Source organism: Lampetra fluviatilis, chromosome 18 (genome assembly GCF_964198595.1).
Source record: "Lampetra fluviatilis chromosome 18, kcLamFluv1.1, whole genome shotgun sequence".
NCBI lineage: Eukaryota > Metazoa > Chordata > Hyperoartia > Petromyzontiformes > Petromyzontidae > Lampetra > Lampetra fluviatilis.
In genome coordinates, this window is record NC_136292.1 from 11,583,674 (window position 1) to 11,599,802 (window position 16,129).

A 16,129-nucleotide genomic window follows, 5' to 3' on the forward strand; every position below is an offset into this window, starting at 1 on the left:
TAATATTCTTTGGGCCTTTCGGTAAAGTCATGTAGATAGGTTCAAAGAAAATATCAAAAAATTACAAAAAATTACTTTGTTATTTTTAACACCATGGCACATGCGGAATGGTCGTGGTAACTTATTGTGCGAATATTATTTGGGTCTTTCGGTAAAGTCACATAGATAGGTTCAAAGAAAATAACAAAAATTACAAAAAAATACTTTACGTGACTTTACCAAAGAATATGCGCAGAAGTTATCACGACCATTCCGCATGTGCCATGGCGTTAAGAGATACGGAATATTAAACAAGCATCAGTCACGCACACGGCCATTCATGTTTGAAACCGGGACAAAATCTCAATTTCTGCAAAAGGCTTTGGCACACCCAGAAAAAATTAAACCGAGTTTGTTTCTGCCAACAAACGAGGAAGTTCTTAGGTGCAATTGTAATTGATTAAGAGAATTAGAATCTGAAAATGCTAATATAATAATACAAATTGTACGACCAATACATATGAATGAAAAAAAAATATCGAAAAAATATCGTTCGTTAATAAACACTGTCCCTAAAGGAAGGTATAGTAAAATTTCAGCCTAAGGCCTTTACACATAGCACATGAAGCAAGATAGACTAAGATAGGTAAATTACGGAATTATGGGCAATACTGCGTTATGAAGACGTAACAAACAGAGCAGTACAGGATAAAACAAACTGTTTGTATATAAGTGCATGTGCATATGACATATTACTTCTTGACCCACACCGACTGGATACCTGCGAAAATAGTTTGATAGATTTTTGAAATTTGACAGCTATCCAGGGCACAAATGAGAAGATGGAGGGGACTGGTAACAAAACAGGAGAGAACGCACCCAATTATGGACAAACAGCGGAAATGGGGTTTGCAAACCCAACATAGTCTACTTTTGTTTGATGATATTCCTCCCCCAGCAGGGAGGTGCACCATTTCCGAAGAAACTGCAATACCGGGTTGATGCGCGGAGTGGACGGAGCAAGCCCCTATTCCATCTCCCTGTCCCAAAAATCTATTTAATATAAGGTACCACAATGTGGTACGTATCAGATATTAAACTGATAAGAACAGATACTACACTTGATCTTAGCCAAAAGGCCGAGAAGCGATAACACACACTTGCCAGTGGTGGAGATTACATACGCCAAGACTCTCTCTACACCATGGGGCCTCCACCCGTTACTACGCACAATAAATACTGACTTAAAGCTTTCGTGACTGCAGGAATTCATATTCTTTGGGCCTTTCGGTAAAGTCATGTAGATAGGTTCAAAGAAAATATCAAAAAATAAGAAAAAACTACTTTGTTATTTTTAACACCATGGCACATGCGGAATGGTCGTGGTAACTTATTGTGCGAATATTATTTGGGTCTTTCGGTAAAGTCACATAGATAGGTTCAAAGAAAATAACAAAAATTACAAAAAAATACTTTACGTGACTTTACCAAAGAATATGCGCAGAAGTTATCACGACCATTCCGCATGTGCCATGGCGTTAAGAGATACGGAATATTAAACAAGCATCAGTCACGCACACGGCCATTCATATTTGAAACCGGGACAAAATCTCAATTTCTGCAAAAGGCTTTGGCACACCCAGAAAAAATTAAACCGAGTTTGTTTCTGCCAACAAACGAGGAAGTTCTTAGGTGCAATTGTAATTGATTAAGAGAATTAGAATCTGAAAATGCTAATATAATAATACAAATTGTACGACCAATACATATGAATGAAAAAAAAATATCGAAAAAATATCGTTCGTTAATAAACACTGTCCCTAAAGGAAGGTATAGTAAAATTTCAGCCTAAGGCCTTTCTACATAGCACATGAAGCAAGATAGACTAAGATAGGTAAATTACGGAATTATGGGCAATACTGCGTTATGAAGACGTAACAAACAGAGCAGTACAGGATAAAACAAACTGTTTGTATATAAGTGCATGTGCATATGACATATTACTTCTTGACCCACACCGACTGGATACCTGTGAAAATAGTTTGATAGATTTTTGAAATTTGACAGCTATCCAGGGCACAAATGAGAAGATGGAGGGGACTGGTAACAAAACAGGAGAGAACGCACCCAATTACGGACAAACAGCGGAAATGGGGTTTGCAAACCCAACATAGTCTACTTTTGTTTGATGATATTCCTCCCCCAGCAGGGAGGTGCACCATTCCCGGAGAAACTGCAATACCGGGTTGATGCGCAGAGTGGACGGAGCAAGCCCCTATTCCATCTCCCTGTCCCAAAAATCTATTTAATATAAGGTACCACAATGTGGTACGTATCAGATATTAAACTGATAAGAACAGATACTACACTTGATCTTAGCCAAAAGGCCGAGAAGCGATAACACACACTTGCCAGTGGTGGAGATTACATACGCCAAGACTCTCTCTACACCATGGGGCCTCCACCCGTTACTACGCACAATAAATACTGACTTAAAGCTTTCGTGACTGCAGGAATTCATATTCTTTGGGCCTTTCGGTAAAGTCATGTAGATAGGTTCAAAGAAAATATCAAAAAATAAGAAAAAACTACTTTGTTATTTTTAACACCATGGCACATGCGGAATGGTCGTGGTAACTTATTGTGCGAATATTATTTGGGTCTTTCGGTAAAGTCACATAGATAGGTTCAAAGAAAATAACAAAAATTACAAAAAAATACTTTACGTGACTTTACCAAAGAATATGCGCAGAAGTTATCACGACCATTCCGCATGTGCCATGGCGTTAAGAGATACGGAATATTAAACAAGCATCAGTCACGCACACGGCCATTCATATTTGAAACCAGGACAAAATCTCAATTTCTGCAAAAGGCTTTGGCACACCCAGAAAAAATTAAACCGAGTTTGTTTCTGCCAACAAACGAGGAAGTTCTTAGGTGCAATTGTAATAGATTAAGAGAATTAGAATCTGAAAATGCTAATATAATAATACAAATTGTACGACCAATACATATGAATGAAAAAAAAATATCGAAAAAATATCGTTCGTTAATAAACACTGTCCCTAAAGGAAGGTATAGTAAAATTTCAGCCTAAGGCCTTTCTACATAGCACATGAAGCAAGATAGACTAAGATAGGTAAATTACGGAATTATGGGCAATTCTGCGTTATGAAGACGTAACAAACAGAGCAGTACAGGATAAAACAAACTGTTTGTATATAAGTGCATGTGCATATGACATATTACTTCTTGACCCACACCGACTGGATACCTGTGAAAATAGTTTGATAGATTTTTGAAATTTGACAGCTATCCAGGGCACAAATGAGAAGATGGAGGGGACTGGTAACAAAACAGGAGAGAACGCACCCAATTACGGACAAACAGCGGAAATGGGGTTTGCAAACCCAACATAGTCTACTTTTATTTGATGATATTCCTCCCCCAGTAGGGAGGTGCACCATTTCCGAAGAAACTGCAATACCGGGTTGATGCGCGGAGTGGACGGAGCAAGCCCCTATTCCATCTCCCTGTCCCAAAAATCTATTTAATATAAGGTACCACAATGTGGTACGTATCAGATATTAAACTGATAAGAACAGATACTACACTTGATCTTAGCCAAAAGGCCGAGAAGCGATAACACACACTTGCCAGTGGTGGAGATTACATACGCCAAGACTCTCTCTACACCATGGGGCCTCCACCCGTTACTACGCACAATAAATACTGACTTAAAGCTTTCGTGACTGCAGGAATTCATATTCTTTGGGCCTTTCGGTAAAGTCATGTAGATAGGTTCAAAGAAAACATCAAAAAATAAGAAAAAACTACTTTGTTAATTTTAACACCATGGCACATGCGGAATGGTCGTGGTAACTTATTGTGCGAATATTATTTGGGTCTTTCGGTAAAGTCACATAGATAGGTTCAAAGAAAATAACAAAAATTACAAAAAAATACTTTACGTGACTTTACCAAAGAATATGCGCAGAAGTTATCACGACCATTCCGCATGTGCCATGGCGTTAAGAGATACGGAATATTAAACAAGCATCAGTCACGCACACGGCCATTCATATTTGAAACCAGGACAAAATCTCAATTTCTGCAAAAGGCTTTGGCACACCCAGAAAAAATTAAACCGAGTTTGTTTCTGCCAACAAACGAGGAAGTTCTTAGGTGCAATTGTAATTGATTAAGAGAATTACAATCTGAAAATGCTAATATAATAATACAAATTGTACGACCAATACATATGAATGAAAAAAAATATCGAAAAAATATCGTTCGTTAATAAACACTGTCCCTAAAGGAAGGTATAGTAAAATTTCAGCCTAAGGCCTTTCTACATAGCACATGAAGCAAGATAGACTAAGATAGGTAAATTACGGAATTATGGGCAATACTGCGTTATGAAGACGTAACAAACAGAGCAGTACAGGATAAAACAAACTGTTTGTATATAAGTGCATGTGCATATGACATATTACTTCTTGACCCACACCGACTGGATACCTGTGTAAATAGTTTGATAGATTTTTGAAATTTGACAGCTATTCAGGGCACAAATGAGAAGATGGAGGGGACTGGTAACAAAACAGGAGAGAACGCACCCAATTACGGACAAACAGCGGAAATGGGGTTTGCAAACCCAACATAGTCTACTTTTGTTTGATGATATTCCTCCCCCAGCAGGGAGGTGCACCATTCCCGGAGAAACTGCAATACCGGGTTGATGCGCAGAGTGGACGGAGCAAGCCCCTATTCCATCTCCCTGTCCCAAAAATCTATTTAATATAAGGTACCACAATGTGGTACGTATCAGATATTAAACTGATAAGAACAGATACTACACTTGATCTTAGCCAAAAGGCCGAGAAGCGATAACACACACTTGCCAGTGGTGGAGATTACATACGCCAAGACTCTCTCTACACCATGGGGCCTCCACCCGTTACTACGCACAATAAATACTGACTTAAAGCTTTCGTGACTGCAGGAATTCATATTCTTTGGGCCTTTCGGTAAAGTCATGTAGATAGGTTCAAAGAAAATATCAAAAAATAAGAAAAAACTAGTTTGTTATTTTTAACACCATGGCACATGCGGAATGGTCGTGGTAACTTATTGTGCGAATATTATTTGGGTCTTTCGGTAAAGTCACATAGATAGGTTCAAAGAAAATAACAAAAATTACAAAAAAATACTTTACGTGACTTTACCAAAGAATATGCGCAGAAGTTATCACGACCATTCCGCATGTGCCATGGCGTTAAGAGATACGGAATATTAAACAAGCATCAGTCACGCACACGGCCATTCATGTTTGAAACCGGGACAAAATCTCAATTTCTGCAAAAGGCTTTGGCACACCCAGAAATAATTAAACCGAGTTTGTTTCTGCCAACAAACGAGGAAGTTCTTAGGTGCAAGTGTAATTGATTAAGAGAATTAGAATCTGAAAATGCTAATATAATAATACAAATTGTACGACCAATACATATGAATGAAAAAAAACTATCGAAAAAATATCGTTCGTTATTAAACACTGTCCCTAAAGGAAGGTATAGTAAAATTTCAGCCTAAGGCCTTTCTACATAGCACATGAAGCAAGATAGACTAAGATAGGTAAATTACGGAATTATGGGCAATACTGCGTTATGAAGACGTAACAAACAGAGCAGTACAGGATAAAACAAACTATTTGTATATAAGTGCATGTGCATATGTCATATTACTTCTTGACCCACACCGACTGGATACCTGTGAAAATAGTTTGATAGATTTTTGAAATTTGACAGCTATCCAGGGCACAAATGAGAAGATGGAGGGGACTGGTAACAAAACAGGAGAGAACGCACCCAATTACGGACAAACAGCAGAAATGGGGTTTGCAAACCCAACATAGTCTACTTTTGTTTGATGATATTCCTCCCCCAGCAGGGAGGTGCACCATTCCCGGAGAAACTGCAATACCGGGTTGATGCGCGGAGTGGACGGAGCAAGCCCCTATTCCATCTCCCTGTCCCAAAAATCAATTTAATATAAGGTACCACAATGTGGTACGTATCAGATATTAAACTGATGAGAACAGATACTACACTTGATCTTAGCCAAAAGGCCGAGAAGCGATAACACACACTTGCCAGTGGTGGAGATTACATACGCCAAGACTCTCTCTACACCATGGGGCCTCCACCCGTTCCTACGCACAATAAATACTGACTTAAAGCTTTCGTGACTGCAGGAATTCATATTCTTTGGGCATTTCGGTAAAGTCATGTAGATAGGTTCAAAGAAAATATCAAAAAATTACAAAAAACTACTTTGTTATTTTTAACACCATGGCACATGCGGAATGGTCGTGGTAACTAATTGTGCGAATATTATTTGGGTCTTTCGGTAAAGTCACATAGATATGTTCAAAGAAAATAACAAAAATTACAAAAAAATACTTTACGTGACTTTACCAAAGAATATGCGCAGAAGTTATCACGACCATTCCGCATGTGCCATGGCGTTAAGAGATACGGAATATTAAACAAGCATCAGTCACGCACACGGCCATTCATGTTTGAAACCGGGACAAAATCTCAATTTCTGCAAAAGGCTTTGGCACACCCAGAAATAATTAAACCGAGTTTGTTTCTGCCAACAAACGAGGAAGTTCTTAGGTGCAAGTGTAATTGATTAAGAGAATTAGAATCTGAAAATGCTAATATAATAATACAAATTGTACGACCAATACATATGAATGAAAAAAAACTATCGAAAAAATATCGTTCGTTAATAAACACTGTCCCTAAAGGAAGGTATAGTAAAATTTTAGCCTAAGGCCTTTCTACATAGCACATGAAGCAAGATAGACTAAGATAGGTAAATTACGGAATTATGGGCAATACTGCGTTATGAAGACGTAACAAACAGAGCAGTACAGGATAAAACAAACTGTTTGTATATAAGTGCATGTGCATATGACATATTACTTCTTGACCCACACCGACTGGATACTTGTGAAAATAGTTTGATAGATTTTTGAAATTTGACAGCTATCCAGGGCACAAATGAGAAGATGGAGGGGACTGGTAACAAAACAGGAGAGAACGCACCCAATTACGGACAAACAGCGGAAATGGGGTTTGCAAACCCAACATAGTCTACTTTTGTTTGATGATATTCCTCCCCCAGCAGGGAGGTGCACCATTCCCGGAGAAACTGCAATACCGGGTTGATGCGGGGAGTGGACGGAGCAAGCCCCTATTCCATCTCCCTGTCCCAAAAATCAATTTAATATAAGGTACCACAATGTGGTACGTATCAGATATTAAACTGATAAGAACAGATACTACACTTGATCTTAGCCAAAAGGCCGAGAAGCGATAACACACACTTGCCAGTGGTGGAGATTACATACGCCAAGACTGTCTCTACACCATGGGGCCTCCACCCGTTACTACGCACAATAAATACTGACTTAAAGCTTTCGTGACTGCAGGAATTCATATTCTTTTGGCCTTTCGGTAAAGTCATGTAGATAGGTTCAAAGAAATATAAAAAAACTAACAAAAAACTACTTTGTTATTTTTAACACCATGGCACATGCGGAATGGTCGTGGTAACTTATTGTGCGAATATTATTTGGGTCTTTCGGTAAAGTCACATAGATAGCTTCAAAGAAAATAACAAAAATTACGAAAAAATACTTTACGTGACTTTACCAAAGAATATGCGCAGAAGTTATCACGACCATTCCGCATGTGCCATGGCGTTAAGAGATACGGAATATTAAACAAGCATCAGTCACGCACACGGCCATTCATGTTTGAAACCGGGACAAAATCTAAATTTCTGCAAAAGGCTTTGGCACACCCAGAAATAATTAAACCGAGTTTGTTTCTGCCAACAAACGAGGAAGTTCTTAGGTGCAAGTGTAATTGATTCAGAGAATTAGAATCTTAAAATGCTAATATAATAATACAAATTGTACGACCAATACATATTAATGAAAAAAAACTATCGAAAAAATATCGTTCGTTAATAAACACTGTCCCTAAAGGAAGGTATAGTAAAATTTCAGCCTAAGGCCTTTCTACATAGCACATGAAGCAAGATAGACTAAGATAGGTAAATTACGGAATTATGGGCAATACTGCGTTATGAAGACGTAACAAACAGAGCAGTACAGGATAAAACAAACTGTTTGTATATAAGTGCATGTGCATATGACATATTACTTCTTGACCCACACCGACTGGATACCTGTGAAAAGAGTTTGATAGATTTTTGAAATTTGACAGCTATACAGGTCACAAATGAGAAGATGGAGGGGACTGGTAACAAAGCAGGAGAGAACGCACCCAATTACGGACAAACAGCGCAAATGGGGTTTGCAAACCCAACATAGTCTACTTTTGTTTGATGATATCCCTCCCCCAGCAGGGAGGTGCACCATTCCCGGAGAAACTGCAATACCGGGTTGATGCGCGGAGTGGACGGAGCAAGCCCCTATTCCATCTCCCTGTCCCAAAAATCAATTTAATATAAGGTACCACAATGTGGTACGTATCAGATATTAAACTGATAAGAACAGATACTACACTTGATCTTAGCCAAAAGGCCGAGAAGCGATAACACACACTTGCCAGTGGTGGAGATTACATACGCCAATACTGTCTCTACACCATGGGGCCTCCACCCGTTACTACGCACAATAAATACTGACTTAAAGCTTTCGTGACTGCAGGAATTCATATTCTTTGGGCCTTTCGGTAAAGTCATGTAGATAGGTTCAAAGAAATATAAAAAACTAACAAAAAACTACTTTGTTATTTTTAACACCATGGCACATGCGGAATGGTCGTGGTAACTTATTGTGCGAATATTATTTGGGTCTTTCGGTAAAGTCACATAGATAGCTTCAAAGAAAATAACAAAAATTACAAAAAAATACTTTACGTGACTTTACCAAAGAATATGCGCAGAAGTTATCACGACCATTCCGCATGTGCCATGGCGTTAAGAGATACGGAATATTAAACAAGCATCAGTCACGCACACGGCCATTCATATTTGAAACCGGGACAAAATCTAAATTTCTGCAAAAGGCTTTGGCACACCCAGAAATAATTAAACCGAGTTTGTTTCTGCCAACAAACGAGGAAGTTCTTAGGTGCAATTGTAATTGATTCAGAGAATTAGAATCTGAAAATGCTAATATAATAATACAAATTGTACGACCAATACATATGAATGAAAAAAAACTATCGAAAAAATATCGTTCGTTAATAAACACTGTCCCTAAAGGAAGGTATAGTAACATTTCAGCCTAAGGCCTTTCTACATAGCACATGAAGCTAGATAGACTAAGATAGGTAAATTACGGAATTATGGGCAATACTGCGTTATGAAGACGTAACAAAAAGAGCAGTACAGGATAAAACAAACTGTTTGTATATAAGTGCATGTGCATATGACATATTACTTCTTGACTCACACCGACTGGATACCTGTGAAAAGAGTTTGATAGATTTTTGAAATTTGACAGCTATCCAGGGCACAAATGAGAAGATGGAGGGGACTGGTAACAAAACAGGAGAGAACGCACCCAATTACGGACAAACAGCGGAAATAGAGTTTGCAAACCCAACATAGTCTACTTTTGTTTGATGATATCCCTCCCCCAGCAGGGAGGTGCACCATTCCCGGAGAAACTGCAATACCAGGTTGATGCGCGGAGTGGACGGAGCAAGCCCCTATTCCAACTCCCTGTCCCAAAAATCAATTTAATATAAGGTACCACAATGTGGTACGTATCAGATATTAAACTGATAAGAACAGATACTACACTTGATCTTAGCCAAAAGGCCGAGAAGCGATAACACACACTTGCCAGTGGTGGAGATTACATACGCCAAGACTCTCTCTACACCATGGGGCCTCCACCCGTTACTACGCACAATAAATACTGACTTAAAGCTTTCGTGACTGCAGGAATTCATATTCTTTGGGCCTTTCGGTAAAGTCATGTAGATAGGTTCAAAGAAATATAAAAAAACTAACAAAAAACGACTTTGTTATTTTTAACACCATTGTAGGGGTGTTAGAGAGAGAGCCCGTTATGCATGGCAGCCTATGGTAAACAAACACAGTAGGCGGGGCTACATGAGTGCACGAGCAGGTGCCCTCTGCGACGTCCGCGCCAGACACCCTGGGGGGGTCGATTCGGTCGTTATGATCCCCCGGGGCCCCACCCCTCAGGGAGGGGTTGGGTATAAAAGGGGAATGTATCGAAGGGCTCGGGAGTGATGTTTAGCTAAAGGAGAGAAGACGGAAGACGTCTTAGAGAGAGCCCTGGACTCCCCCTGGTACGCCGTCCTTATCAGGACCGCGCAGGCTCGAGCCAGTGGCGTGGTACCAGGGCCAGAGCCAGTGCTGGTCTGGACTCTGGGTTCCGGGCCCGACTGACCAGTGTCGGGCCAAGATAGCCTCCCCTAGCCCATTAGTGGAGGACTCAGAGGCAGGCTAGGGTTAGCTAGAGAGGTGTGTCCTCAGATAGACGGGTGAGGGGGCCGATACCCCCTCAAATGTGTATGTCACAACGTTGGTGTTAAATAAACAAGTGTGCCTCCAACTCCGGTGTGAATGAGTCGTGAGCGTTACTACATCTGGCGTCAGAAGTGAAACAAAGTACGAACATGGATACACGCCGGACGACTCGAGTCGGGGTACCAGAGGCAGAAGACACCACTGCAGTCGGAGGGCCCGAGACGGCTGAAGATGCCATCGACCAGCCGGGGCTGGGCGCATCCACGCCACAGCAGCTGGAGGAAGGGGAGCCGTCGATGGAGGGGCTGAGGGAGGCGCACGCGAAGCTGACCGAGCTGCTGTACGCCGCAGCCGCCATGCTCGACACCATCACGCAGCTGGGGGCTGCGGGACCGCCACGGGGCAACGGCAGCCGACGATCACAGCGCCTTCCCGCCATTTCCACGGAGCAACATTTTGAAACTCCCGCCATCGCCGCAGCTGCTGTTGAGGGCGTGGCCGCTCTAAGCATCGCGTCCAACGGCGGGAGTACAGTACCTGCCGCGTCACCACCAACGGGCGGAACGTCACCACGGGTGCGACCGGCGATGCCATCGCTGGTTCGTGCCGACGCTGAGTTGAGTGAGGCGGACGAGGGAGTGCGTTCTTCCTCTGCAGCCGCTGCCTTACATCAGCGGCTACCTCCACTCAAGGAATTTGTGGGCGAGGATGGCGACTGGGGCGGCTTCCAGCGGCGCTTCCTCGCTCACCAGGAGATGGCACAGTGGACAGACGCCGAGGCTCTCCGCGCGCTGCCAGCACTTCTCGACAGCGACGCCCTCGCCACTCTAACATCGGCTTCGAAGGAGAGGCGCTCCACGCTGCGGAAGGCGATGCAGGTGCTGTCGGCGGTATATGGTCCACCATCGGACTGTCGCCAACTCTTTTACGATCGCCAGCGGGGGACGAAGGAGTCGCCCCTGGCGTACCGCACAAGCCTCCTGGCACTGGCGAAGGAGGCCTTTCCACGAATGGATGACGAGGGTGTCGACGCCATGGTGACAGAGAAGATACTTTTGCTGGCGGACGACTTAGACATCGTCATTGTCGCACAGGACGATGCAGAGATGTGCTCCCTCCAAGCGGCCCGTCTTCTCCACGCAAACCTGTCCTCTCAACGACGGAAGGCTAGCAAGGCGGCGAGCGGGCGTGCCGTCGCTGCAGCCACCCTCCCGGCGGAAGAGGTTTGCGCCATCGACCATCAACGGCAGCATGGAGCGGGAGTACGGGAGGACCGGGCCGGTTCAAGCCGTCTACAACATCCATCGTCGTCACCAGCGCTTCCACGCTGTTACAACTGCGGCATCCGGGGCCACGTCGCCTCGGGGTGCCGCTCTCCTGGGCAGCGCAGGACGACACCTCAACGGGACGCCGGCCCTCGTCACAAGCTCCACCATCATAATCCGGCGAGTCGCGGCACCCCTCATGCTTGGCCCACGCACACGCCCGTCACACACTCAAACACCGCAGCGAAGGGGGGGCCAATATCGCGTACCATGGCACCAACACGCACCGCTCTGGGTACTCAGATTGAACCCAGCCAGTGGTCCGTGTTGGCCCATCGGGTTGTAGCCGCGTCGTCAGGGTCGTCGGCCGTTGTGGGTCACATCGATGGGGTCGAGGTGCGCATCCTGGTCGATACAGGAGCATCGGCGACCATTATTTCGGAGTTGATTTATAACATTCTCCCTGCCCAAAGCCGTCCTTTGATGCCTGTTAACGTGCCATTCTTTGCTGCTAACGGGGGTTCACTTGGCATCATCGGACAAATTCGTGCCCAAATTTGTGTCGGGGATATTAAATTGTCTGGGCCGATTTTTGTTTCCTCCTCGCTGGCGGTTCCGTGCCTGCTGGGGACGGACTTCCTGGCCAAAATGCCGATTAGGATATTAATCGACCAGGGATGCATTGAGCTCCCATCGGGCCGACGCATGGCGTTTCTGCCATCCCCCGCTACGAGCCGGACGGCGTTCGCGATGGTGCCGGCGTTCGTAGATAGAACGGTGCGCGTTCCTCCGGGGGCGCAAATGTTGATTCCTTTGAAACTTCGGCGGCCCTTCGCTAAGGGCATTGGGGCTCAAGGGGTTCTGTTGGGACCGTCTAGGGCCGGGGTCAGTGGACCTGATTTACTCCCGGCCCAGACCATAGTGAGAGGGGAAGGAGAACCCTTCATCGCGGTCCTCAATGTGGGCTCGCAGACGGTGGTGGTCCCACAGGGGACCGTGCTTGCTCACGCAACGCCGGTGCCCTGTGAGGAACCCGTCGCGAGTCATGTCGGCGCTGTCCCTGCACCGCGACCACATTCGGACAGCGATGAAGGGTGGCTCGAGGCGCTTTGTGCGGGATCGACGGACCTGTCAAATTTAGAGCGTCAACGTCTTAAGACACTACTAAGGGAATTTTCCGACGTTTTCAGTCGGGATAAATACGATTTGGGCTGCACTAATCTGCTGCGTCACCATATTGATACGGGTGACAGCGCGCCAATACGCCAGAATCCTTTTCGGTTGAGTCCCGCCGAAAAGGACCATGTCAAATCGGCTGTTGATGACATGCTAGCCGCCGACATCATTTCTCCCTCCAACAGCCCTTGGGGAGCGCCGATCGTCCTGGTTAAGAAGCAGGACGGTTCGTTGCGGTTTTGCGTTGACTTTCGGCGCCTTAATAAAATTACGGTTGCCGACGCATACCCGCTCCCACGGATGGACGAATCGCTTGACGCCTTGGCGGGAGCGCGATTCTTCTCCACATTGGACTTACTTTCGGGATTCTGGCAGCTTCCTCTGGACGATGATTCAAAGCCTAAAACTGCTTTCCGTACTCCGCACGGCCTGTTTCAATTCAACCGGTTGCCGATGGGCTTACACTCAGCGCCGGCAACTTTCCAGCGGTTGATGGAATTGGTTTTGGCTGGATTGCAATGGGAGTCGTGCCTGATTTATTTGGATGACGTTATTGTCTTTGGCAAAACTTTTGATGAACATCTCCAGAGGTTGCGGGCGGTTTTCCTAAAGATGCGGGCTGCTAATTTGAAATTTAAGCCCCAAAAATGCCATTTGTTACGCGAGTCGGTGCGTTATTTGGGGCACATCGTGGGACGCTCAGGTATTTCTACCGATCCCGCCAAAACGCAGTGTGTAAGCTCCTGGCCGACTCCCACCTCAGTGGGAGAGGTTAGGAGTTTTATTGGGTTTGCGTCGTATTATAGACGCTTCGTCGCTAATTTTGCGACTATAGCAAAACCCCTACACGCTTTAACATCAAAAGGGGTTCGGTTCTGCTGGGGTCAGGAGGAGGAAGCTGCTTTTTGCTCCCTTCGGGACGCTTTGGTAAACGCTCCTCCCCTGATTTACCCTGATTTTTCAAAACCATTCTTGCTCGACACCGATGCGAGCAACACGGGTATTGGGGGCGTGCTCTCCCAGGTGGTTGACGGCGTGGAACGTGTGGTTGCGTACGGCAGTCGGGTGTTGTCTCCAGCGGAGCAACGATATTGTGTCACCCGTAGGGAACTGTTGGCAATTGTCCATTTCATCCAACAGTATCGCCCATATCTGTACGGTCGGCATTTCACCGTCCGCACAGATCATGCGGCACTGCAGTACGCCCTGAGGGTTCAACAGCCATCGGGACAATTGTCCCGATGGTTGGAGGTCCTCCAGGATTACGATTTCCAAACCACATACCGTAAGGGCGTTCGCCACACCAACGCGGACGCTCTGTCGCGCTTGCCAACCACCTCCGAGTGTGCATGCCTCCTGGGGTCTGGACGTTGCAGACCTCCAGGGGACACATCGGTTCCTGTCTTGGCGGCCGCCAACGACGACGATACAGTAGTTACTAATTCGATCGAACAACAGGGCAAAGATTCCCTGTTGGGGTTGCCCGTCATTGACTGGGGGCGCCTCCAGATGGAGGATGTCTCCCTCCTCGGGTGGCGACGTCGCGTTGGCGGTGCGGCGGGGGGAAAAAGAGGTGGTTCCGACGCATGGGAAATGTGCCAAGGCCTGCTGATGCATTGGGACGGGAAGTCGCGTCGACATCGGCTGGTGGTCCCTACTGGGTTGCGGGGCAGGGTGGTATGGGCCGCTCATGAGCGCCTCCTACACCTGGGGACCCAAAAGACTCTCGCCTTGCTGCAACTTGATTTTTATTGGCCTGGCATGACGAGGGATGTTGGGGATTTGTTGGGATCATGCCCTCGATGTGCACAACGCAAACCGCCGGCACGGGAGTCTAACCCGCCCTTGCAATCGATCAAAGTGTCCAGGATAAACGAGCTGGTCGCTCTGGACATTTTGGGACCATTCCCCGCCACCCCCAGGGGGAATAGATATTTGTTGACTGGTGTCGAGTATTTTACACGCTGGCCTATGGCCTGGCCTCTGGCCAACCAGTCGGCAGCAGCCATCGTGGAGGCCTTTGTTCAGGGTTATGTCCTGGACAAAGGTGCTCCGGAGAGGCTGCTGACCGACCAGGGCAGAAATTTTTCCGGTAAACTACTCAGACAAGTCTGTGATCTCCTGGGCACAAAGAAAATTCGAACCTCCCCATATCACCCACAAACTGACGGGATGGTCGAACGGTTGCATCGCACCATCACGTCCATGTTATCACAACAAGTTTCGGACTCGCAAACGGATTGGGACCTACAAATTCAGGGGGTCTTGGCGGCGTACCGGATGGCACCCCATGCAGCTACGGGGTTTTCTCCCTTTTACCTCATGTACGGCCGAGAACCAGACCCGCCTGTTCGTGCCCAGTTGCAGATCCCCGTGCCGCAGGGAAAAACTAATCTGGCTGACCACGTTAAATTTAATCTGGACAAATTGACCGAGGCACGGGATGCTGCAATGCAAAACTCTGACCTCCGTCAGAAGGCGAATGAGCGCCTCAGATTGAGTCGAGCGCACATGCTGCAGTGGAAGCCGGGGGACAAGGCATGGCTGCACTGCCCCCAGGTGCCACTGGCAACCTCCTCTAAACTGGTGCGGCCGTGGCGGGGCCCTGTGGAAGTGGTGGAGGTGTTACGACCGCAGTGCGTGCGCATCAAGTGGGGGAAGCGGCGATGGTTCGTGCACCCCTCTAGGTTAAAACCCTTCTCTGCGGTACACAATCACACTTCACACGCGCGTGGCCAAGCATGTGGGGGGTCGGCCGACTCGCTGGGTCCGTCTCCGTCGCTCTCACCTAATGCCTTGCCGGCTGTGCCACCTTCAGGTGCATCAGGAGTGACGGGCTCACGCCCGATCACCCCTCCTGCGGATACCGAGGGTCACGCGGAGTCGGATGAATGCTCACCCCAAGACGGACAATTGCCACATGATGGTCCGCCACGCGCGGTTACCCCGTGTGAGGGGCCCGCTGCAAGGACGCGCGCTAAAATGCGCAAACTGTTGTGAGGCCGGAAAATGTGTACATGGCTGTTGTGTTCATTGGATGTTGTGTGGGTGGTGTGTTCCCCACTCCTCGGATGTACATATGTTGGCTTCACCGTGTGTTGTGTGTGCGTGGTGGGTTCCCTGCTGATTGTATATAGGCTGTTTTTTTTACGGAA

At 46.0% G+C, this 16,129-nt stretch overlaps 8 non-coding genes across 8 annotated transcripts; all 8 read right to left on the reverse strand.

Annotated features, from left to right (window-relative positions):
* Positions 1-939: 939 nt before the first annotated feature.
* LOC144937390 (U2 spliceosomal RNA) lies at positions 940-1,130 on the reverse strand. Its single transcript, XR_013637692.1, has one exon. It is a non-coding gene; the product is annotated as a U2 spliceosomal RNA (small nuclear RNA).
* A 1,057-nt stretch (positions 1,131-2,187) lies between these two features.
* On the reverse strand, positions 2,188-2,378 carry LOC144937329 (U2 spliceosomal RNA). Its single transcript, XR_013637635.1, has one exon. It is a non-coding gene; the product is annotated as a U2 spliceosomal RNA (small nuclear RNA).
* Positions 2,379-3,435: 1,057 nt separating this feature from the next.
* Positions 3,436-3,626, reverse strand: LOC144937391 (U2 spliceosomal RNA). The gene has a single exon (XR_013637693.1). It is a non-coding gene; the product is annotated as a U2 spliceosomal RNA (small nuclear RNA).
* A 1,056-nt stretch (positions 3,627-4,682) lies between these two features.
* LOC144937330 (U2 spliceosomal RNA) lies at positions 4,683-4,873 on the reverse strand. The gene has a single exon (XR_013637636.1). It is a non-coding gene; the product is annotated as a U2 spliceosomal RNA (small nuclear RNA).
* Positions 4,874-5,930: 1,057 nt separating this feature from the next.
* LOC144937373 (U2 spliceosomal RNA) lies at positions 5,931-6,121 on the reverse strand. The gene has a single exon (XR_013637675.1). It is a non-coding gene; the product is annotated as a U2 spliceosomal RNA (small nuclear RNA).
* Positions 6,122-7,178: 1,057 nt separating this feature from the next.
* On the reverse strand, positions 7,179-7,369 carry LOC144937293 (U2 spliceosomal RNA). The gene has a single exon (XR_013637601.1). It is a non-coding gene; the product is annotated as a U2 spliceosomal RNA (small nuclear RNA).
* A 1,057-nt stretch (positions 7,370-8,426) lies between these two features.
* On the reverse strand, positions 8,427-8,617 carry LOC144937437 (U2 spliceosomal RNA). Its single transcript, XR_013637730.1, has one exon. It is a non-coding gene; the product is annotated as a U2 spliceosomal RNA (small nuclear RNA).
* A 1,056-nt stretch (positions 8,618-9,673) lies between these two features.
* On the reverse strand, positions 9,674-9,864 carry LOC144937436 (U2 spliceosomal RNA). Its single transcript, XR_013637729.1, has one exon. It is a non-coding gene; the product is annotated as a U2 spliceosomal RNA (small nuclear RNA).
* Positions 9,865-16,129: the final 6,265 nt, after the last annotated feature.